The sequence below is a fragment of the Balaenoptera musculus genome, chromosome 5, assembly GCF_009873245.2.
Source record: "Balaenoptera musculus isolate JJ_BM4_2016_0621 chromosome 5, mBalMus1.pri.v3, whole genome shotgun sequence".
Lineage (NCBI taxonomy): Eukaryota > Metazoa > Chordata > Mammalia > Artiodactyla > Balaenopteridae > Balaenoptera > Balaenoptera musculus.
Window position 1 is genome coordinate 109,779,152 of NC_045789.1, and position 23,885 is coordinate 109,803,036.

Consider the following 23,885-nt stretch of genomic DNA (forward strand, 5'->3'; position numbering starts at 1 on the left):
ACAATTACAAAAAGTGTAACATATGCTTAATGAGAATACTAAAAGGAGAAGAAAGAGAGAAAGGAAAAGAGGCAATATTTAAAGTAATAAGGACTGAGAATTTCCTCAAATTAATGTCAGACATCAAAGCACAGGTCCAGGAAGCTCACAGAACACCAAACAATAAATGGCGAAAAAAACTAAACTTAGACACACCATATTCAAACTTCAGAAAATCAAAGATTTTTTAAAATCTTGAAAAAGCCAAGGGGTGGGAGTGAGGAAAACACCATACCTATAGAGGAGCAATGATAAGAATTAATCCAACTTCCCAGAAAACTTGCAAATAAGAAGAAAGTGGAGTGAAACACTTAAAGTATTGAAAATTCTGTACCCTTTGAAATTATGCTTCAGAATTGAATTCACCAACTTAGAATTCTGTACTTTGTGAAATTATCCTTCAAAAGTGATAGAGAAATAAAGACTATCTCAGAAAAAGAAATTAAGGGAATTTGTTGCCAGTAGACCTGTCTTGCAAGAAATGGTAAAATAAGTTCTACAGAGAGAAAGTAAATTAAATAGTTTGGAAACTGGGATCTACATAAAAAAGGAAGAGCAACAGAGAAGGAATAAGTGCAGATAAAATAAAAACTTATTTTTCTTATGCTTAACTGACCTAGCAGATAACAGCTTAGTTAAAATAATAATGACAATAATATATTCAATGATGTACGATTATGTACAAATGTACAGTATGTATGCTTATGTACACTTATGCATAACTGAATTGAATGACAGCAAAGATACAAGGGATGGGAGAAAGGAATTAAGATTATTTTGTTAACATAAGATACTCACACTACCCATGAAGTGGTATAGTGTTCTTTGAAAAAAGACTTGGATTAGTTGTAAATGTATATTGTGAACTCTAGAGCAAACACTAAAAAAAAAAAAAAAAAAAGTGAAAAAAAATAAGTATAATTGATATGTTAAGAAAGGAGAGAAAATGGAATCATATAAAATGCTCAATTCAAACCTAAAGAGCAGAAAAATTACAGAAGACAAAAAAAAAGAGGGAAACAAAATCAAAAACAGTAACAAATATGACAGATATGAATCCAACTATATCAATACCCACTTTAAATTTCAATGATATAATCACACCAATGATCATATAATAAAACAAGGCTCAAATGTATGTTAATGTGTGTTATCTATAAGAAACCCACTCTTAATAAAAAGACACATAGATTAAAAGTAAGTGGATGGAAAAAGATATAGATATACCTTGTTATTAACACTAATCAAAAGAAAGCTGGAATACCTATATTAATTTCAGACTTCAGAGCAAGGAAAGTTATCAGGGACAAGGAGGGGCATTATACAATGATAAAGGGGCAAATACTCCAAGAAGACATAACAACCCTTAGGTGTACGCATCTAACAAAAGAGCATCAAATCATGTGAGGCAAAAACTGATAGCATTGCAAGGAGAAATAGATGAATCCACTATTATAACTGGAGACTTCAACACCCCTCTATCTGAAATGGACAGATCCAGCAGGAAGGAAATGGCTGAATTTAACAGCACCATCAATCAGCTTAATATAATTGACATCCATGGATGTCTACTTTATCCAACAATAGCACATTGTGCTGTTCATCACTACTTATATTCATTACACTCAGGTGATGAAGTTAGTTATCTGCAGTGAGCATTGCAGACCCCCTAAGGCTTTGCAAGAGGAATCAAATATTCTTATACTTAAGCCCACTATTTAGAGACTGTAAAACTTCTTCTCAAAGACCCCAACGATATTTATTTGACACCTTTCACGTGTAGAGCAGAGTATAATGCCTGATGTGTGGAGTGTTTAACTTTTCTCTGTTAACAAGAACTTTAATAAGGATGTCTTCCCTCCTCAAAAAATAATCAGGAGCTAGAAAAATAAGGAACCAACGTTAGTGATACCAGATTTACTGACCCAAACCACAAACTTTTTGCTTTAAATTTAAATCTAGAGATCTTTGCTTAACATAGCAAAACCATATCATTCTATTAATTGTGTCCTTCTAAATGAAAACTCATTTTTCATTATTTTCACAATCTGATCTATATAAAACCAACAAATAAGTTCCTAGCTTATATTAATAACGTTTGTTGAATGGATGAATAAATGATTAAGATGCTATGGTTAAATTATGGCAAAATAGGGCTTAGGTAAATTAATAAGTAATGGAAATACAAACAACTAAATATATTGAACTTCTCCCTAACAAAATATGTATGTAGTACTATCTTTATCTGGGGGCCAAAGATTAAGAAATAAGGCATCTCACAATTACAAAGAAAAAATATTCTATTGATGATATTGAAATTGAAAACTGAAATTATTTCCACATTTGCGTAAAGAACCATGATATATTTATAATTATTCTAAAGCATTTGATGGGGCCAGCTGTTGTTCTTGGACCTGGGCCTGGGCCCTAAAGCCACCGTGGATTACTTCTGTCTCCCTAGGATTTCAGCTTCATCTTGAAACCCCTGCATCTCCTGGTCGTTGTTCATGGCCTCTGACACACAAATACAAACAAACAGGAAGGTAAGTTTATACAAGTTGAGGGAAGGATATATAAAATCTACATGCTCCTTCAACCCACTCTCCCCAGCCCCAGAGTTTACAATGATGACCTTATATTAAATGTTCAGATTATGTTCGATTCAAGAAGAAAAAGAAATTCACAAAATGCAAAACTAGACATACAAGAGGTAACACACTATGTTCTATGGTCATTTTTATCATGCTGTTTCAGGCATCGACATGAACTTTAAAACATATCAAATTAGTATTTTACTTTGTGCAAGATGGTATTTTTTTAAAAATCTCTGCTCCCTATTTAATCAGTGTTTAATTTCATACAGGAAGATAGTTATTCAGCTTCTACTCCAGCTCCCAACCCCCATATATTTCTCAGCATTTTATCCTGACTTAAATTGAAGGTTTTAATTAACATCCTAAAATGTAATGTTAAATTACACCATGCAATTATGTGGGCAACGTACTCAGTGGAGTCTAGACATTATTAGCTATAATCATTTCACTAAAATAAAAGTCTAAAATATATGATTTTGTGAAATTTTCCATTCTGGCTACAACCTTTCCTTAATGATACACAAACTTTTTATTTTTCTGTTCTAAAAACAATTTTTTTAAAGGAATATCACATAAATTCACAAAGAAAGACTTGAAAATTGAAATTGAAAAATTGAAATGTTTTCTTTATTTTCCTTCCAGAGTCTAATCTTTTATTGCTAGTGGAGAATGAATAGTTATTATACTTTAAAAAAAAAAAAATAGGTGTGTTAACAGTTGAAACGTAATAAAGTTTTCCTTCTACCGTAGACACAACAATAACTGCATAGTCCATCTCAACTTGAATTGCTCTAATTTCTAAAGAGAAAGAATTCTACCCAAAATAGAACAAGCAAAACACAGACTTACATAACCAGATAATTCAGTTCTACTAATTCATTATCTTCTTTGGATAGAAAAACATAGCAAAAGATTAAAAATACTGTTTTTTATTCCCCCTTTTACTGTAACTGGAAATTTCTCGATAAATACACTTAACTGTGTTTGGTACTTGGTTGAGTGACCTGAAAGCTTGAAGTAGCCTATTTGTTTATCATGCTTGCTTAATACTTACAGAATTTCTAAACACAAAGAAAACCCCCATTTTCCCCCTAGAATAAAAACAACAACAAATCAAGCAAAAGGATTCTGACATGTAATTCCATCAAACAGGACTCTGCTCTCCAGTAGAACCAATGTCAACAGATAAGAGACTGCTTCCTTAACAGCTATCAGAGGGATGTTTAAACTTAAACTTTATTCCTACATGAATGTGTGGAGGGAAGGCAGGTAGCAGATTGCTATCCCTTAGGGAAAAAATCTTGATGATACGACATCACTAATGGTTACAAGGATTTTTTTCAAGGCAGTTGCTATAATCTAGGTAGTCCATTCAATATACATATTTATCCCCAGTGAAAGGGAAAACAGCTTCCTCAGGAAGTAACACTTCTAAATTACAAGAACTTTGTGCTAAGTACAGCTGACAGGGTGCTGAACACCCAATTTCTTTCAATGGGTATATTTTCCTGCTCAGTCTGAAGCTGCCCTGAATGACTCTTCAAAAAATTGAGACTAAATAGGCAATTTCAATACATCTTAAACAAAGTATTTCTGGAGTATAAAACTCAATGTTTCACTTCATTTCTCTATGAAATTATTAATCTTATGGGTTTTGTGCCCATGATCATCGGCTGAGAAGGCTAGTAGTTGTTAGAACAGGTATTTCAACATCATTATTATTGCTGTCATGATTATCAATTTTCAGCGCTTGGAATCAGTAATCTATGTCCATTAAAGAGTTAACTGGAGGGCTTCCCTGGTGGCGCAGTGGTTGAGAACCTGCCTGCTACTACAGGGGACATGGGTTCGAGCTCTGGTCTGGGAAGATCCCACATGCCGCGGAGCAACTAGGCCCGTGAGCCACAACTACTGAGCCTGCATGTCTGGAGCCTGTGCTCCGCAACAAGAGAGGCCGCGATAGTGAGAGGCCCGCGCACCGCGATGAAGAGTGGCCCCCGCTTGCTGCAAGTAGAGAAAGCCCTTGTACAGAAATGAAGACCCAACAGAGCCAAAAATAAATAAATTAATTAATTAATTAATTAAAAAAAAAAAATAGTTAACTGGAGATGGAACAGCTCCGGTAGGAAAAAGGTGACAGCTGCCCCACTTTGGAAGCCCTAGAGGGCTGATAAGATGAAAACTGCAATTGATAGTAGATATAAACATAGAAAGAATGACTAACTGAACATGATTTCAATATCATATAAAAACAACCTTTGCCATTTTTCTGGTAAGATTATTAAGTAAGCAATATTTTGTAACTTTAAAAATACTACTGTGGGGACTTCCCTGGTGGCGCAGTGGTTAAGAATCCATCTGCCAGTGCAGCGGACATGGGTTCCAGCCCTGGTCCGGGAAGATCCCACATGCCGCGGAGCAACTAAGCCCGTGCGCCACAACTACTGAGCCTGCGCTCTAGAGCCCACAAGCCACAAATACTGAAGCCTGCACACCTAGAGCCCATGCTCCGCAACAAGAGAAGCCAGGTCAATGAGAAGCCCGTGCACCTCAAGGAAGAGTAGACTTCACTCGCCGCAACTAGAGAAAGCCCACACGCAGCAACGAAGACCCAATGCAGCTATAAATTAATTAATTAATTAATTAATTAATTAAAAAAATACTACTGTGGACAACAAAATGTTGCTCACTATCAAGCCATCAGCCACTGCAGCCAGACAGTTTGCCCTGAGGGGAATTCAGGATGGAGAAAACCAGGATACTGGCCCTAAACAGTTATGATGAACATCAAAGGAATAATTTCAATACTCCAGACTCTTGCATCTTCCCGTACATAGAAAGGCACTAAAATCATTAACTTGAGTTGTCCGTTTTTTGTGATTAGCAGTAATCTTTTGATGTTCAACTACATGTTTGTTTTTTCCCAGCAAAAACTCCTATATCCTGGTTCTTCCCTTATCTCTCTGGAAAAGTCCCTCAGAGTTATCTGAGAGGCTTTATCCCAGCCTATAGTCCTCAGTAAGGTCCCCGAATAAAACATAACTCTCAACTTTTAGTGTGCATTTTTTTTCCTTCAGTCGACACTACCTATTAACGGTTCCGCTTTTGAAGGAAACAAAAAAGGTGGGAAGAGATGCACATAATAACTCCAATTCATATTCCAACACAAAGTCTTGTTCTCATTCACCAAGCTCTATAATTAATTCCTATGTGCTTTGTTGTGCTGTAGTATTCTTTTTTAGGAAGAAAACGTATATATGGGAAAGTTTCATTATTTTGCTAATTGAAATGAAAAGAAGTTTTAAAAATCCAGATTTTTTTCATAAGTCTTGTGATAAACAAGAAAGTAAGGCACACAAATGAAAAACATACTTTCTTGATAAATGTTGACATTCTTTCTAAATCAAGATAAATTGACTCATGAGAGGCCAATTTACTTCATTTTGTGTACACCTTCTTTTAAATTGAGGCTTTCAAGGAATCAGAACATATTTGCAAACAGTGAAATTCACATTTTAAATTTATCTCTGGAAACAAGAACGTACAACAAAATTTCCTAACCTGGTCTGCTCTGATTTGAGAAAAGAATTCAAGAATATATCATTACTATATCACCATGTCCAGTACTGACAGCAAAAACAAAACACAATAATGACATTAGATTGTAATATAAACTCAAGTTAGTGCATATTTTAATAATATTCCAAAGTACAGCAGCTCTTCTTGTTTTAAGGACAAAAGAAACTAAATTATACCAGATATCTGCTATAGTCTAACACAAAGTCTATTGCATTTATTCCAAATATTAGATAAGATGACCTGATAATTTTCATCTTAAAAGCTATGGGATTCTACCTCACAGGATACTTCTCTCTTCACTTCTCTTTACATTCTCACTTTCTGAAGTCATTTTTTCATTCATTAAAGAATTAGATGAACATGATAAGAGAAATGGAGAAAGAGAGAAAAGCTTCAAAATACTGAATAAGAATCACTCATGATCAGTCAGAACATTTCACTGGTACAGCATATAATTTCCTAGCCATAAAATATTTTACAGTGCTGTGATACATTTGCGTATTAGGACCAGTTCTTCATTCCTGAGTATGTGCTGCTCAAATTAAACATTTATAAGGCACAATGAAACCTCAACATTGCTTAGTCATATTTGGTCCACTATTCTTTCCAATAGTCAAAGAGAAGGTTAGTTATTGATGCATAAATAAGTTATAGTTGAAACAGTGTGCTAAAGTAGAAAAGTCATTGATTTTGGATCCAGAAGTATGTGGCACAGAAACACAGCTCCATCATTTATTAGTTGGGTGACCGCAGGTAAGTTACTCTCTCAGGCTTAGATTCCTCATTGATTAAAAGAAAAAGAAAGGACAGTAAAACCAACCTCAGAGGGCTGGTATGAGGACTAAATGAATTAAACGTCACTTAGTACTTAGTAAACAGTAAATGTTAGTTCTTTTTATTTGAGATATTGTGTATTTATATTATGTACCTATATATTGATACAACATGGATCTGATTAGTAAATAAATATTATTGAATGTAATGATGGTGTGGTGGCCATGATCAGCATTTGAGTGGGAAACAGTGTAGATTGATCCTGTACACACCCCGAACTTAAACACAATTCCCAGGCACCTGTGTAGCAAAAGGTAGGTATGGCAACACTCATACTGTATGTTATTCAGTTTAAGTGATTTTAAATCTTGTGTAAAAGAAACTTAAATAGAATTGACATTGTCAAAAATAATGAGAAATGACAAAATTACTCCCTTATATGCCTCCTCTGGTATCTAAAGATTTGCTGTATTCTATTCTAGCAACTGAGTACCACCCACCTCTCCAAGGAATATCTCTGCCAGTAAATCATGGTAGGGACTTAGCTTTGCAGTCATCTGTATGCCAAATGGTGTTTGGCTTCTCTGTGCCTGAAACATGCTTGACTATCTATGGTTAAGAGCTTGGCCTTGTGGGACTTCCCTGGCGGCCCAGTGGTTAAGACTTCGCCTTCCAATGCAGGGGGTGCGGGTTTGATCCCTGGTCGGGGAGCTAAGATCCCACATGCCTCTTGGCCAAAAAACCAAAACATAAAACAAGAGCAATACTGTAACAAATTCAATAAAGACTTTAAAAATAGTAAAAAAAAAAAAAAAAAAAAAAGAGCTTAGCCTTGGCCAGGGAACATCCACTCTAGATTGAGAGTTAACCTAGTCCTGGGGACTGAGCATGATGAAGCTCTTATCTTGCTGTGCATCCCAGAGTAGGTCAGGGACTTTATATTAGTGTAGGACTAGAACAGGGGCCCACGGTACACTGGAGGAAACCTCACAGTGGTGAGCTCAGGGGACTGTCTGCTATCTAATCACCAAAGCCTCCTTTGGAGAAGAGAGGATCAGAGAAACTGGTACCCAAGTTCCCTTCCGGCTTATCTGCCCAGGACCAGTACTACTTTTAGAACATTAAAACCATAGTAAGAAGCACGTTGTGCTATAACTACATGTGAAACTGGGAGCAGGGAGAGTAGGGGATTCCCAAACTGGGGAGAGTATAATACACAGATTCCAAGGCTAAGGGGGCTTGGAGATGTGCATTTTATGAAAACTCTTCAGGTGATTTTGATGTACAATCAAGTTTTGGAATAAGTGAAATAAAGCATGTTTTTATTTAGTTGTATCTCCCCCGCCCCCATTTTGTTTTATTTTGAATTGTGATGAAATACATATAACATCTTAACCATTTTTAAGTGTATCGTTCAGTGGCATTAAGTACATTCACATTTTTGTGCAATCATCACCACCATCCATGTCCAGATCTCTTTTCATCTTGTAAAACTGAAACTCTGTACCCATTAAATAATAACTTCCCCTTCCTTTATTTAGTTGTATGTATCTTATTTTGTCAAATAATCTCTATAATTTTTGTGTAATTTTCACTCAAATCCCAATTTCTGTGCTCAAATCTAACATATATTATAAAACTTCTCATTTTCTTCAAAACTGAAAAATAAAATGTTCTAGAGAGATAACACAAAAATGTTCAGAGAAGACAATTTACGATTAACATAGGTGAAATATGAGTTAGATGGTGATTATATGATTTGATGACACTGAAATCTGGACCAAGCTGGGTTTTGATTTATGAAATTTGTCCCATTCCCTTGAAAGATGTCAAATGTTATCTTCTCACCTACATCATGTGACAACATTTCTGCTAATAAACCACACCATATTTCCATTCCTGCTGGACTGTCATACTAAAATGACAAGTTATGGGAGATTATATAGAGCTGGCCAAGTTTAATAAGCCCTTCAGGGAAAGTCTCTAAATTATCCTTATCGCTTATAAAGACAAAGTTGTTTAAGGATAAAAAATTGTGGAGTTCTGAGATGAGATAACAGAAAATTCCTTGGCTTCAAAAAGCAATTATTTATTAAACCCATATTTCCATAGAACATACACATTTATCAATAAAATCCCTTTAGATCATAGAGACTAAGATAGGCCATAATGATGAGGATGATTAAAGTTAAAAGCAGGAGCATTGAAATCTTAATTCTGTTTCAGCCTAGTGTTTATTTATATAATATTATGTCATGCTGTACACTGTAATAGGCCCTAAAAGGTCACACAAAAGACATGCAACGTCCCTGCTTTAAAATACTTAAAATTTAGTTGAGAAAACAGAGCATTCACTAAAAAAGGTAAATAATAGCAAAAGACAGTCTATAGATAGATGTCAAAATAAATGGTAAAAAAATATAAGAATTCAGGCCAGAAAGACAGTAATATAGGATGGAGTGATCATTTAAGTATGATTTCCAGGAAGTCGAAATTGTGCCGAATCCTGAAAGATGAATTTTTATAGCTGAAAAGATGAAAGAGAGAAGCAAACAAGAAAATAAGCTTGAGCAAAATCACAGATACAAGAAATAAGATGTTGGGTTCAAGCATATAGGTTAAGAAGGAAAATCTGGCTTTCATTGGTAGCCTTAATTTAGAGGAACCATAGGGGAAAGCATGGTAATTTCAATGGTATTAATATGTGGGCAGAGAAGAAGGACCTTAAAAACTAATTGAAATATTTAAACTTTATCCTGTATACCAGTAATCACCAAATATTTTTGAACATGTACCCCTTTCAATTTTGAACCTGCATTCATAATGTATTTATATTTATTTATAAATTATATATTAGTGAACCACTAATTTATAATTCATATACAAAGAGTTGAGATTTTAAAAGAATATAAAAAACATAAAAATAATTTTAAATATCTTGCTAATCATGACAGTTTCATACTATCACTACTTAATATCTCAAGGCACAGTAGCTACTGGGGGTGCATTGCAGCATAACGGTAGTAAATAAAAGTCCTTATTTCACTTGATCTTAGCCAGAAGGCTGAGACGTGATGAAAGTTCATATTTCTAACAATCTTTTGACTTACTTCAGATTATTTGGCAATAAGATCTGATTAGACAATCACATTTAACCTTATATGACAAAGCGCTCTTAAGAAGGGATAAAGAAATAGCTGTGCCATTTTTCAAGACTTAGAAAAAAAGAACAAAAAACATCTCAATAATGTTTTTGTTGATTGTTTGTTGGAAAGAATATTTTGGATACACTAGGTTAAATAAAATATACTATGACAATTAATTTCACCTGTTTCTTCTTACTTTTTAAAGTGTAGCTATTAGAAAATTTTTAATTGCACAGATGGATAGCATTGTATTTTCATTGTACTGCTCTAGATACTGAAATGGCTGAAATGTGAATGATGACTGAAAGCAAGATTATTCTGAATAAAGTTTTAAATATACTGTTGTATTCACTGCCTTATTTAATCAGATTATCTTTCACTGGGCATATATTTTGTTTTTTAATATCACAAATTCTATGGATATTCAATGCGAATATACAAGGAAAAAAGATGAGGGGAGTCTATGAGAATGGTACAGGGAGTTGCCAACCAGGACAGCAAAATCCTTCCTCTTACACATCATGATCCAGATATAATCTGTATTTGGGAGATGAAGAGTGGGGTGCACAGAAAAAGGCAAGACAGTACCTACCAAGGCAAAATCATCACCGAAGCCAGCCCTCCTCACCCCCACCTTCACCAGGAGCTCAGCCAGCGCACGTGAATAGTGCCAGTATAAGACCAGACACGCTGCAGTGACAGATGGGGAGCATGTGTCACTGCTGGACAATGTCAGCACACTCACCAATGACATCATTCAGCGGAAGACAGAGGGGCAGAGTGATGCCTCCAGCTTCCCCTATTATCACGCTGTCATGGAGTCAGACAGGGAGGAGCACTGTCCTTTGAAAGAGATCAAGGTCGCTAAGTAAGTTGATCAGAACTAGATTTGGAGACTCATGTTGCTGAAAAGTGTCAGTGAGGTTTTAAGGTTAAAAATATTAGATTTGAAAAGAAAAATGAACGGGGATAGAGGGATGGCTAGTTCACAAATGCATCAATAAACAGTGGTAGTGAGATTAACAGTGGTTGGTGCTTATTTGAGCAGCAGTACATCAGGGAGGGAAAGCCATTAGACTTTAAATAGTCTAGAGTCTCTCTGTATATATAGTTTTAGTTTCTTTTTGCAATTTTGCTCCCGGATTCTCAAGAAAAGTTTTCAAAAAGGCTACTTGCAACACCCTTTGAAGAACTAACTTCTTGGAACCTAATACTGCCAGATCGGCCATGATGGGTAGGTATGAAATAAGGGTCTTATCTCAGATTTGCTATTACCCACTTTCATTCTTCCCCCTGCCCCCTCCGACCAGGGATTGAACCCGGGCCCTGGCAGTGAAAGAGCCGAGTCATAACCACTGGACCGCCAGGGAACTCCCAGCCCACTTTCATTCTTGCCAATATGTAAAAGAGTTTTAATTTAAATAAAATCTCAAAAAGTTTAGTAATTTGATTCAATAACCACATTTTAAGTAAATTATATCACAACATTAATTTAACCCTAGAAACTATTTTTTAAAGTAAAAGAAGAAATTTTGATCAGCTATTAGGAAAACCTATTGAGCCAAAATAAAGGTTTTGATATATTGGAGTGTGTTTTTTGGGGTTATGCATTATCCTCTGAAAATAAGGAATCAATGGTACAGTTGTTTGTTTTTTTTTTTTTCATTTTTAGGAGACATAAGATTGGAAACAACATTCAAATCCTCTTCTAATAACATAATTCTTTAAACCTTCCAGGGTCTGCCATTACTTTGTGGAAATACATTCTGTTTTCACTTTTTCAGTTGAAAATACTGCATAGTAGTATTTAGAGCTGTGAGGATTAATTCATGGTGATATATCATGCCACAAAAATATGAGCATTAGTGTTACATGTTCATTTACATTTTTCCTAATTAAATACTTCATTTGTGAACCTGACTTTTTCCTCCTGAAAATGACTATATTCAGTGTGGTTTAGAATGACAACTTTTAATAAAGAGCCCATTTATAATATTAATTAGTAAAGCATCTACTACCATTAGACTAGAGCCATGGACCTATCAACAGGTCTATTCTACACTCCCAGTTTCAAAGATAAGATATAATTCCTCTCTTTATTGACATGATATTTAGTATGAAATATCTGTAAGGAAACTAACTTTACAATTTTAATTTGTGCAGGTGTTGGAGAAATAACACATTCTGTAATTATATGACATTAAAGAAAGGTTTGCTCCTGTGACCCAAGTAACAGAAGTTAAAATTTAACTGAAACACTAGATCCTATTTTAATATTACTTTTTACTACTGTCCAATACTTTTTAGTATTTACTATTATGACTTACAGGGTTTTTTTTTTCACAACTCTGCCTAATAAATATTTGCCCATGAGGAAATGTTGGAGGAAGAAATACCCTAAGAACAAATTAAGAAAATACTTAGCAGAGATTCAATTATTCACTGAGAAAGAGTCTAACTTGTTTAATGTTTATCAAAAAAGTCTCTTCTTATCAAAATGTTCATGTAACTATCAATGGTTATTATATCAACCAGTATTCACAAAATAATATAAGACCTATGGGAACAGGAATGTTTTACCTTTTTAAAAAATTATTACTATAGCAATCTGTGTACAAAGTGATAATTGGCACACAGTAGGTATGCAATAAAAAGTTTTAAGTGAAAGAATGGATAAACTGCTTAAATCTATTAATTCACCTTTTCCTTCAACAAACATTTATGAACATACAGAAATATTTACCATATAGACACTAGAGATAAAGATGAATAAGACATGGTCCTCAACCTCGAAAAAACTCTCAGTCAATGGAAAAAAAATAAAAACAGATAATAATAGCAAACACATGCATGTGCAATGATTTCAATTTTCATGAAATTCTATGTGCACACTTTGAACACACAGAACACATTGATCTTGTGAGGACCATGGGGAGAGGGATGTGGGTCAGGAAATGTTTCTTGAAAGAAATGGGTATTAAATGATGAACAACTGTCAACCAAATAAAAAAGAAAGAGAAGAATACCTCAGACAGAGGGAAGCAGGAAGATGAGAAAAAGAAGGAGATGCTCAGAAAGAACAAGTTCCATGGGGCTGTGGATTAGATGAAAGGCAGAGAGCTGGAAAGGAAGACAGAGGCCGGATTGTAGAACTTGTTTTTGAACTTTATCTTACGGGTAATGGCGAGCCTTTAAAAGTCTTAAGTGAAGATAATAGGTTTTTATATTAGATAATTACTCTGGCAGCTAGGTAAAAGATAGATTAGACTGAAGGTGAAATGATATTCCAGTCATCAAGTAGAGCTGATAAGGGCTTCAACTAAAACAGTAGCATCTTCTAGCAAGAGAGCGTCTCATTCCCACAATGCTTAGCACAGCAATTCTCAATCTCTGGAGTCTATTAGAACCATGTAGAGGCTTGTTTCAAACTACCCATGGCCCCTCCACTCCCCCTAAGGATTTTCCCTAAGGAGTGCACCCCTATTTCCAATGAGAATCACTGACATCGTGACCTACTATTAATGACATCTATAAGTGTGTCATAGCTCTCAGGTGTTTGGAGGAGAAAAAGGTTGAAAACCATAAACCATTTAGAAGGTAAAATCACCGGGACTTAGTAATTAAATAAGTTCATGGAAGAGTGGACTATAAAGTCTAGAATCATTGTGTGAATTGGATGCATATGATAGAGCCATCAACTGAGATAAGCAAGAGGGTGCAAAGAAGAAGCAAGTTTAGAGTCTTAAGTGCTTGCAGAACATTTGGGCAGAAAGGTCAACAGAGGTTGGAAGTAACAGTCTGAGAACTGGGGAAGAAATCTCAGCTGGAGACTTGAAGTCATCAGGATATAAATGACAGTTAAAATACAAGTAAAGGAATTTCTTGTAGACCAAGAAGAAATGGAGGGTCAAAATAGACCCAAGAGAACCTGTAGAGTCCTCCTTAGGGAGTGGGCAATGAGGAGCTCCAGAAGACAGCTAACAAGAAATTGCAAGGAAAAAAAAAAAAAGTGAAGAAGAAAAAGGAAAAAAAGAAGGAGGAAGAGAACCACCACTGCCACCTGGAGGGGCTCTTCTGAAACCACCAAGTAAGAAGAGTTTCAAAAAAAGATGGTGATCAAGAGTGCAATGTAGTAGAATAGTTCAACTAGATAAGCATCTGGAGTCCCCTGCTTTGGGCAGTAAGCTGGTATCCTGAGCTTTGCCAGAAGAAATTCCTTGGAGACTTAGAGGTAGGAGACAGGTTATATGGGACTGAGGAGTGAGTAGGAATTGAGGAAATGACTAAGGCACAAAGAGCCTACTCTTTGAAGAAGTTAAAATACATTAATTCTTTCTTGCTGCACTGCTTCATTACTGTGTTTACTCACTAAAAAGAATTTGTTCTCATTTTTTTTCTTTGTTTTTATTTTTTTAACATCTTTATTGGAGTAAAATTGATTTACAATGTTGTGTTAGTTTCTGCTGTATAACAAAGTGAATCAGCTATACATATACATATATCCCCATATCCTCTCCCTCTTGCATCTCCCTCCCACCCTCCCTATCCCACCCCTCTAGATGGTCACAAAGCACGAAGCTGATCTCTCTGTGCTATGCAGCTGCTTCCCACTAGCTACCTATTTTAAATTTCGTAGTGTATATATGTCAATGTCACTCTCTCACTTCGTCCCTGGTTAAACTTCCCCCACCCCGTGTTCTCAAGTCCATTGTCTACGTCTGCGTCTTTACTCCTGTCCTGGCCCTAGGTTCTTCAGAACACTTTTTTTTTTTTTTTTAAGATTCCATATATATGTGTTAGCATACAGTACTTGTTTTTCTCTTTCTGACTTACTTCACTCTGTATGACAAACTCTAGGTCCATCCACCTCACTACAAATAACTCAATTTCGTTTCTCTTTATGGCTGAGTAATATTCCATTGTATATATGTGCCACATCTTCTGTCGATGGACACTTAGTTTGCTTCCATGTCCTGGTTATTGTAAATAGAGCTGCAGTGAACATTGTGGTACATGACTCTTTTTGAATTATGGTTTTCTCAGGGTATGTGCCCAGTAGTGGGATTGCTGGGTCATATGATAGTTCTACTTTCAGTTTTTTAAGGAACCTCCATACTGTTCTCCATAGTGGCTGTATCAATTTACATTCCCACCAACAGTGCAAGAGGGTTCCCTTTTCTCCACACCCTCTACAGCATTGATTGTTTGTAGATTTTTTAATGATGGCCATTCTGACCTGTGTGAGGTGATACCTCATTGTAGTTTTCATTTACATTTCTCTAATGATTAGTGATGTTGAGCATGCTTTCATGCACTTGTTGGCAATCTGTATATCTTCTTTGGAGAAATGTCTGTTTAGGTCTTCTGCCCATTTTTGGATTGATATTGAGCTGCATGAGCTGCATGTATATTTTGGAGATTAATCCTTTGTCAGTTGCTTTGTTTGCAAATATTTTCTCCCATTCTGAGGGTTGTCTTTTTGTCTTGTTTATGGTCTCCTTTGCTGTGCAAAAGCTTTTAAATTTCATTAGGTCCCATCTGTTTATTTTTGCTTCTATTTCTATTTCTCTAGGAGGTGGGTCAAAAAAGGATCTTGCTGTGGTTTATGTCATAGAGTGTTCTGCCTGTCTTTTCCACTAAGAGTTTTATAGTGTCTGGCCTTACAGTTAGGTCTTTAATCCATTTGGGTTTATTTTTGTGTATGGTGTTAGGGAGTGTTCTAATTTCATTCTTTTACATGTAGCTGTCCAGTTTTCCCAGCACCACTTATTGAAGATGCTGTCTTTTCTCCATTGTATATTCTTGCTTCCTTTATCAAAGATAAAGTGACCATATGTGTGTGGGTTTATCTCTGGGCTTTCTATCCTGTTCCATTGATCTATATTTCTGTTTTTGTGCCAGCACCATGCTGTCTTGATTACTGTAGCTTTGTAGTATAGTCTGAAGTCAGGGAGCCTGATTCCTCCAGCTCCGTTTTTCTTTCTCAAGATTGCTTTGGCTATTTGGGGTCCTTTGTGTGTCCATACAAATTGTGAAATTTTTTCTTCTAGTTCTGTGAAAAATGCCATTCGTAGTTTGATAGGGATTGCATTGAATCTGTAGATTGCTTTGGGTAGTAGAGTCATTTTCACAATGTTGATTCTTCCAATCCAAGAGCATGGCATATCTCTCCATCTGTTTGTATCATCTTTAATTTCTTTCATCAGTGTCATAGTTTCCTGCATACAGGTCTTTTGTCTCCTTAGGTAGGTTTATTCCTAGGTATTTTATTCTTTTTGTTGCAATGGTAAATGGGAGTGTTTCCTTAATTTCTCTTTCAGATTTTTCATCATTAGTATATAGGAATGCAAGAGATTTCTGTGCATTAATTTTGTATCCTGCTACTTTACCAAATCATTGATTAGCTCTAGTAGTTTTCTGGTAGCATCTTTAGGATTCTCTATGTATAGTATCATGTCATCTGCAAACAGTGACAGTTTTACTTTTTCTTTTCCAGTTTGGATTCCTCTTCTTTTTCTTCTCTGATCGCTGTGGCTAAAACTTCCAAAACTGTGTTGAATAATAGTAGTGAGAGTGCGCAACCTTGTCTTGTTCCTGATTTTAGTGGAAATGGTTTCAGTCTTTCACCATTGAAAACGATGTTGGCTGTGGGTTTGTCATGTATGGTCTTTATTATGTTGAGGTAAGTTCTCTCCATGCCTACTTTCTGGAGGGTTTTTATCATAAATGGGTGTTGAATTTTGTCAAAAGCTTTTTCTGCATCTATTGAGATTATCATACGGTTTTTATCCTTCAATTTGTTAATATGGTGTATCACATTGATTGACTTGCATATATTGAAGAATCCTTGCATTTCTGGGATAAACCCCACTTGATCATGGTGTATGATCCTTTTAATGTGTTGTTGGATTCTGTTTGCTAGTATTTTGTTGAGGAAATTTGCATCTATGTTCATCAACAATACTGGCCTGTAGTTTTCTATTTTTGGGGGGGCATCTTTGTTTGGTTTTGGTATCAGGGTTATGGTGGCCTCATAGAATGAGTTTGGGAGTGTTCCTCCCTCTGCTATAGTTTGGAAGAGTTTGAGAAGGATAGGCATTAGCTCTTCTCTAAATGTTTGATAGAATTCTCCTGTGAAGCCATCTGATCCTGGGCTTTTTTTTGTTGGAATATTTTTAATCACAGTTTCAAGCTCAGTGTTTGTGATTGGTCTGTTTATATTTTCTATTTCTTCCTGGTTCAGTCTCAGAAGGTTGTGCTTTTCTAAGAATTTGTCCATTTCTTCCAGGTTGTCCATTTTATTGGCATATAGTTGCTTGCAGTAATCTCTCATGATCCTTTGTAATTCTGCAGTGTCAGTTGTTACTTCTCCTTTTTCATTTCTAATTCTGTTGATTTGAGTCTTCTCCCTTTTATTCTTGATGAATCTGGATAATGGTTTATCAATTTTGTTTAACTTCTCAAAGAACCAGCTTTAGTTTGATTGATCTTTGCTATTGTTTCCTTCATTTCTTTTTCTTTTATTTCTGATCTGATTTTTATGATTTCTTCCCTTCTGCTAACTTTGGGGGTTTTTTGTTATTCTTTCTCTAATTGCTTTAGGTGTAAGGTTAGATTGTTAATTTGAGATGCTTCTTGTTTCTTGAGGTAGGATTGTATTGCTATAAACTACCCCCTTAGAACTGTTTTTACTGCATCCCATAGGTTTTGGGTTGTTGTGTTTTCATTGTCATTTGCTTCTAGGTATTTTTTTATTGCCTCTTTGATTTCTTCAGTGATCTCTTGGTTATTTAGTAGTGTATTGTTTAGCCTCCATGTGTTTGTAATTTTTTTCCTGTAACTGATATCTAGTCTCATAGCGTTGTGGTTGGAAAAGATACTTGATACGATTTCAATTTTCTCAAATTTACTGAGGCTTGATTTGTGACCCAAGATATGATCTATCCTGGAGAATGTTCCATGAGCACTTGAGAAGAAACTGTATTCTGTTGTATTTGGATGGAATGTTCTATAAATATCAATTAAGTCCATCTTGTTTAATGTGTCATTTAAAGCTTGTGTTTCCTTATTTATTTGCATTTTGGATGATCTGTCCATTGGTGAAAGTGGGGTGTTAAAGTCCCCTACTATGACTGTGTTTCTGTCGATTTCTCCATTTATGGCTGTTAGCATTTGCCTTGTGTATTGAGGTGCTCTTATGTTGGGTCCATAAATATTTACAATTGTTTTATCTTTTTCTTGGATTGATCCCTTGATCATTATGTAGTGTCCTTCTCTGTCTCTTGTAATAGTGTTTATTTTAAAGTCTATTTTGTCTGATATGAGAATTGCTACTCCAGCTTTCTTTTGATTTCCATTTGCATGGAATATCTTTTTCCATCCCCTCATTTTCAGTCTGTATGTGCCCCTAGGTCTGAAGTGACAGCATATATATGGGTCTTGTTTTTGTATCCATTCAGCCAGTCTATGTCTTTTGGTTGGAGCATTTAATCCATTTACATTTAAGGTAACTATGGATATGTTCCTATTCCATTTTCTTAATTGTTTTGGGTTTGTTTTTGCAGGTCTTTTCCTTCTCTTGTGTTTCCTGCCTGGAGAAGTTCCTTTAGCATTTGTTGCAAAGCTGGTTTGGTGGTGCTGAATTCTCTTAGCTTTTGCTTGTCTGTAAAGGTTTTAATTTCTCTGTCAAATCTGAATGAGATCCTTGCTGGGTAGAGTAATCTTGGTTGTAGGTTTTTCCCTTTCATCACTTTAAATATTTCTTGCCACTCCCTTCTGGCTTGCAGAGTTTCTGCTGAAAGATCAGCTGTTAATCTTATGGGAATTCCCTTGTATATTATTGTTGCTTTTCCCTTGCTGCTTTTAATATTTTTTCTTCATATTTAATTTTCCATAGTTTGATTAATATGTGTCTTGGCATGTTTCTCCTTTCATTTATCCTGTATGGGACTCTCTGTGCTTCCTGGACTTGATTGACTACTTCCTTTCCCATATTAGGGAAGTTTTCAACTATAATCTCTTCAAATATTTTCTCATTCCCTTTCTTTGTCCCTTCTTTTCTGGGATCTCTATAATTCAAATGTTAGTGCATTTAATGTTGTCCCAGAGGTCTCTGAGACTGTCCTCAATTCTTTTCATTCTTTTTTCTTTATTCTGCTCTGCAGTAGTTATTCCACTATTTTATCTTCCAGGTCACTTATCTGTTCTTCTGCCTCAGTTATTCTGCTATTGATTCCTTCTAGAGAATTTTTAATTTCACTTATTGTGTCATTCATCATTGTTTGTTTGCTGTTTTGTTCTTCTAGGTCCTTGTTAAACGTTTCTTGTATTTTCTCCATTCTATTTCCAAGATTTTGGATCATCTTTACTATCATTACTCTGAATTCTTTTTCAGGTAGACTGCCTCTTTCCTCTTCATTTGTTTGGTCTGGTGGGTTTTTACTTTGCTCCTTCATCTGCTGTGTATTTCTCTGTCTTCTCGTTTTGCTTAACTTACTGTGTTTGGGGTCTCCTTTTCGCAGGCTGCAGGTTCATAGTTCCCGCAGTGAACTGTGCATGTGTGGGCCGCAAATCTCTCTCTTTCCAGAACCAACACCCCGAAGCTCCCGGGGCGGCTACGCCAACCACTGAGGCAGAGCTGTGGAGCCCCAATCCCTAGTCAGCCACCATTCAAGGGCCGGAAACCTTATTCCTTTCTGACTTGCCCATCATCCAGGCAATGTCATTTTTTAAAGAAGAATTAAGCATTGAAGTTCTGAGGCTGTCAAAATCATCAGAGCCGTGTGGCTGACAGGGTCTTGGTGCTGCAGCCAGGTGTCAGATCTGAGCCTCTGAGGTGGGAGAGCTGAGTTCAGGATATGGGACCACCAGAGACCTCCCGGCCCCATGTAATGTCAGTCAGCAAGAGCTCTCCCAGAGATCTCCATCTCAACACTACAACCCAGCTCCACTCAATGACCAGCAAACTCCAGTGCTGGACACCCCATGCCAAACAACTAGGAAGACAGGAACACAACCCCACCCATTAGCAGAGAGGCTGCCTAAAATCATACTAAGTTCACAGACACCTTATTTTTTTAATTAGAAAAGAAATGCATAATCACATAAAGTTTCCCCAATTGTGAAGCCAGGAAATACAAACTATTATGTCCACTTTTTCGATGCAAAAATTCTAAAACCACTTAAGAAGACTCCACCTAGATTGAAAGCAAGTATACTCCAACTAAATTCTTCTTGATTCTTGGCATAACCTGGCTATCAACTTTGAAAACAAGTGAGGACAGTTTAAATCAAAACAAGGACTGGTTTCTGCCAAACAATTGAAGTTTTGCTTAAATGAAGCTTTTTTTCCCTTAATCTTATCCTCTAAACTCCAAATTTAATCTGCAGCATAGGTCTACATACTAGGTTATAAAAATGAGAGGAGAAAATAGAATAAAGTTATATAAAATAGAAACTGGCTTTTTTTTTTAAGCAGCAAAACTTGAGACGTTCCTCAATAAAGTATATTCAGAGGAAGTTACACATAGCGGCTCTCTGAGAGATCCATATATATGGCACCATAAGCTTGTTGATTACATTGACCATATATTATGCATCTTGGTATTCATTCAGCTATTCACTCAACAGATATTAATAAGTATCTAGTATTGTGCCAGGCGGAAGTCCTAGTGTTAGGGATACAGCTTACAGTTGGCATAAAAGGCAATAAAATTTATAAAGCAATAATCTTAAAGTCTGACACATGCTAAAATTGAAGAAGGAGCAAGAATTTTTAGTTTAATTTGGGGGACTGAGAATAAATAGTCAGGAAATGTTTCCTGAGGAAGTGTACTTGAGCTGGAATCTACAGGACACATGTGAGTTAGCCAAGTGAAGAGGAGAAAGTCTGCAGGCAAGAGAGAGCATGGAGCATTTCAGGAGCTGAAGGAAGTTTGATTTGGCTGGAGTCTTGTGTGAATGGAAACCTGGCAAGGCATGAAACTGGAGAGCTGGGTAGTTAGGGTCCAGATGATGTAAGCCACGTGTTGTAGGCCGCCTCTGAGAAAGCCAGAAAGATCCCCGGCTTGTGTAACCTTTAGTTCTGGAGTGTGGGCTGGATTATTGCCTCACTCCTAATGAAGAGCTCAAAGCTCCTAAGGCATAGCTCAAAGATACTGCATGTTCGGTTCCAGACCACCTCAATAAAGCAAATACACAATAAAGCAAATCACACAAAATATTGGTTTCTCAGCATATGTAAAAGTTATGTTTACACTATACTGTAGTGTATTAAGTGTACAATAGCATTACATCAAAAAAACAATGTATATAACTTAATTTAAAAATACTTTATTTCTAAAAAAACACTAACCATCATCTGGGCCTTCAGGGAGTCGTAATCTTTTTGCTGGTGGAGGGTTTGAAATATTGCAAGAATTACCAAAATGTGACACAGAGACACAAAGTAAGTAAATGCTGTTGGAAAAATGGTGCCGATAGACTTGCTTGAGGCAGGGTTGCCACAAACCTTCAGTTTGTGAAAAACAAAATATCTTGAAGCACAATACAATGAGATGTGCCTGAACAGCAAAAGTGATGGGCTGTCACTTCCAAGACTAGGTTATAAAAAGACTGTGGCTTCTGTTTTAGGTGTTGCCTCTCCTTCTGGATCACTCATCCATCTCTCACTCTGCGGGAAGCCAAGTGCCATGTCATGACGCAGTCCTTTGGAGAGGCCCGCATGTCCTTTGAGGTTCACATGAGTGAGTCTGGAACCAAATTCTCCCCAAGTTGCGCCTTGAGATGACTGCAGCCCTAGCTGACACCTTGACTGCAGCTTTGTGAGAGATCATGAAGTCAGTACTACCCACTCCTTGACACCTGACGCAGAGAAACTGTGAGATAATAAATGTGTGTTCCTTCTAGCCACTAAGTTTTGGAGTAACTTGCTAACACAGCAATAGATAGCTAATATACCGAGAAAAAAATTGGGTTGAGCATTAACCTAATGGAATGAGAATATGTTAAAGGGTTTTAAGCAGGAAAGAACAATAAACATGTCCCTATTTGCAATTTTAGACATTCTGTAAGCTGTCAAAATAAGGCTGAAAGGATAACCTAGAACCATCCATGAAAATAAACATTTAAACAAGTAACAATTTCTGCTACAAAATTCTAGTTCTGAAGTTCAGTATTCTATATAAAACTTCCACCTCACTACTCAAATTAATGTCAACATTCAACCTGATTAATTTCTTAAAAACTATAGCACTTCCCCCTTCCTCTTCAGGTCCACTGGCTCACTGCCTTAATTTAGGCCTCTATCATCTCCAACCTAGCTCACTGGCAATACCCTCCTAATCATTTCCCCACCTAAAGTCTGATGCCCTTCCAATCCATTCCCAACTACCAAAAAAGCGAGTAGTCTAAAGGGACTATAAAAGGGAAGGCTAATCACATTCTACTCCATCAGATTATAGGAAACAATTTGATCTGCTCTGCAAGTCATACGTACACTTCAGTGACATGACACCTTCCTCTTTTGCATCAGCCCCCAAACTGCAAGTTGTTACACTACTCCAAATTTAATAGGCTCTCAAAACAATCTGTAGAGTGCTTAGTATAATTTTTCATCAAATTAAAAGAGCTGAACCCATTAATCAATAGGTAAGTTTGTCCTACATGAATCTCAAAGACGGAGCCACATGTGGAAGCATTTTCAATTGTTCTCACAGCTTTCAAATATAAGCTCCAATTTAGAGAAATTAAAATACTGGAAAGAAAAAAAATTTTTCATTCTTTTTGATCAGTGAAGCCAAACACATTTGGGAAAAAAATTTCAGACTCACATCTCATCAGAAAACTATTCCATTTACCAGCTTGACACCTCTGCGTAGCACTTCACAACACAGGATAAGTCCATGGCCCACTCGGGGAGACACAATTTTGTAAGTATTCAGAAACAAAGCAAGATTAGTACCTCAGGAACCATTAGCATTTCCAAAAGCATTATATGAATTGTTCCTGTGTGAGACATTTAATTGTAAAAAGGAAACTGATAATCAATTCGTGGTCATTTCAACTGTATGGTTGTTTCAAGCAATATTGAAGTCATAAAATCCTTTAGCCAAGTAACAAACTGTGAAGTGAATATGGAAAATTCCAACAATCAAGAAAGGAAAGGTCTCTTTCTTTTCTAAAATCCAACAACCTTATCTATGCAATAAAAGTAAACAGAAGTGTTCAACTAAACCCTTAGCTTTTATTTATATAAATGATGTAGCCATATTCTGTGAAGTTTATTGAAAAATTACACATAATCATCTATTCTTAAAATTGCTTTCATTGAGCAAAACTCTAATCATCATTAGTCATTTCTTTTATAACTTTTGACAAGGTCAAATATTGAAGTTCAGAGGTACCATCAAGGTAGAAAGTGAAAAATATTCTTTTAAACCACTATGATATACTTCCAAATATGAAATAGCCCTCCATTCTACAGTAATACTAATTAGTCTGTAAGCTAATTCTGCAAATTGAAACCCATTTTTAAAAAATTTAATTGTGTAAGTCAAAATTAATGTCAAAAAATCTTCTGTAACTTATTAAGTAAACAATCAAAATAAATTATTCACTAATATTCAGAAATTTTTATGTTCGCCTTGCTGTAAAGTCAGTTTAGAATGACTTGAAAAAAATCTTTTGAGTTTTTTTTTCTAATCAGGATTAGAATAACCATGATGAAGAAGTTAAGACAACTGTTAAGTAAACA

The 23,885-nt window shown here is 36.0% G+C and overlaps 1 protein-coding gene across 7 annotated transcripts in view; it reads right to left on the reverse strand.

Moving 5' to 3' along the window:
• The window catches only part of COL25A1 (collagen type XXV alpha 1 chain), a 478,809-nt gene that overhangs the window by 299,316 nt on the left and 155,608 nt on the right, over window positions 1-23,885 (reverse strand). The window lies entirely within an intron of this gene.